Below are 2,427 nucleotides of genomic sequence, written 5' to 3'. Positions count from 1 at the left end.
TCTCTCTCTCTCTCTCTCTCTCTCTCTATCTCAGGTTTCGTTCAAACAGTGAGTTATACAGGGTGTATCAAAAAGAATGAACTGATATAATGACACATTGCTTCAATTCTCAAGCACGGTCATGAAATGAATCAGTGACCATATTTTTTAAAGACATCTATCTTTCGAGTAGCTGTTTCAAGGGGTGCTGTTGTAGCGCCGTATTTTGCTAGAGGGACATTTTGTTACAGGACGAACCTATCTCAATATACCCCAAAACTGGCTCTTCACATAACTGCAAGCAGATTTGCGTTACTTCATTTTTCAACAAGATGGAGCAACATGTCTGATAGTTCGAGCTTTTTTAATGGAAAAAGGGGCCCAAAACTTTGCTCTCTGTGTTCGGCGTGCCAGTTCCTTAGACCTCACCGTGAGTGATTTTTACTTGTGGGGATATAATATGTAAAAGATCACTAACCTCTACGACCTTAAACATTGAATAAAATGAGCGATCAACTCAGTGGACCGGGAAATATGTTGGAACGCGTCTGGGTTGCATTCTTTTATCGCATTGACGTTGCTCGTGCTGCTCGTGGTGGCCACATTAAACACTCCTAAGACAGGAAATAAAATGTGATTATAAATACAGTACTTGCGACTTAGCTTGATTTTTCTGTTGCTTTTCCTTACTTAAAATGTAGCGTAATGAAATCGATTCAATCTTTTTATCACCCTGTATTATAAAATTGGAGGGCGTGGCCAGGGACAGGCTAACGTGGCGTCGACTGCTCTCCGCCTTATGTACCTGACGGTATAGGGAAAGAGTAAGAAAGTAATTATAAAATTATTGTTTTTCTGTTGATTGCTACAATCATTCATCAAAATGAATAGATTATAACTGAGAGTGTTGGTAAAGAAATAAGGAAGACAATGAAAGAAATTAGGCTATTTCCAGTTTCATAGATCATCGCTAAGGTTTGATCGAGTTTAGTCAGAATAAGTATTTTTGTAATACACTATTAACCGCTGGTTATTACAGCTAGGTAAATTTAAAAATGAATAGTTTACAACGAAAACTAAAAGTGTAGTGAGCGGCAAAACAAGTTAATAAAGAAATTCGAATAACAAAGAAATAAAGCTTTTTCAAGCAACTAAGAAAACTAAGATCAGATCTAATCAATGGTTAGAGATTATTCAGTAAAAAAACGTGTGTAAAGATGCACAAACCGTTTGAAAAATCACAATCATCTGTTTCTTGTTACAGCTAGGCATACATAAAAATGAATAGATTATAACCATAACTGAGAGTGTAATCGTAATAACGGACATTACCAATTACTTTAAAAATGGCATCGAAATAAGGCTGTTACCAGCTTCTCAGAGCACGACAATGCTTTGATGGAGTTTAGTCAGTACAACAGTGCTTATAAAATAGCACGTAGAGTTTGTAAAACACAATGTTATGTTGGTTGTTGCAACTAAGCATACACAAAATGAATAGGCTACAACCAAAACTAAGAGTTTAAAGAATTACATTTCAAGTTACTAAAGAAAATATGATGACAAAGAAGTCAGGCTGTTTTCAGCTCCTCAGATCACAATTAGGCTTGGCTAAAGTAAATTCAGTTCAAACGTAGTTGTAAAACAGCACACACAGGTTGTAAAATACAATCATCAGTCGGTCGTTACAAATAAGAATACAAAAAGTACTAGATTAAAACCAAACCTGAGAGTGTAGCGGCCGACCCAACTAGTTGCTAAATAAATTAGGATGACAAAAATTAAAGCTGTTTCCAAATTCCGAGATCGTTGTAACGACCGACATAACAAATTAGTCGAATGTAAGGCCCCTTCAAGTTTCTAACATCACAATTAGGCTTGGATAGATTCTAGTCACTACAAAGGTGCTTGTAAATTGTAAACTAATACTGCATTCACACGTTGTAAAACACTTCTATGTGTTGGTTGTTACAACTAGGAATAAACAAAAATGAATTAATTAAAACCAAATCCAACAAAGACAAACATGTTTATTTATCTTGGTCAAAAGATATATCGGCCTTAAGGATCCGGAGAGAACCCCAATCACAAGACTTGTAACTTATGAATCACATGGCCATGAGGCACGTGGCACAAGGGCAGATCTTTGAAATTCTCCAGGACAACCGTTTCCACAACATTTTTTAAATATTTTTTTTAGTACAGGTGTCCCTACGACATTTTAAAAGATGTTTCTTAATACAACCTTTCATCGTATTTTATTTTAAAAGTCCCTCTAGTAAAGTCTTTCCTTCTACCCTTTTACGGTTCTTTTACTAAAACACAAGCACACGCACACACATACAAACACACACACACACACACACTCTCTCTCTCTCACACACACACACACACACACACACACACACACACATATATATATATACACACACACACACACACACACAC

This window comes from Aplysia californica, unplaced genomic scaffold, assembly GCF_000002075.1.
Source record: "Aplysia californica isolate F4 #8 unplaced genomic scaffold, AplCal3.0 scaffold00032, whole genome shotgun sequence".
Lineage (NCBI taxonomy): Eukaryota > Metazoa > Mollusca > Gastropoda > Aplysiida > Aplysiidae > Aplysia > Aplysia californica.
This window is presented reverse-complemented; position numbering follows the sequence as displayed.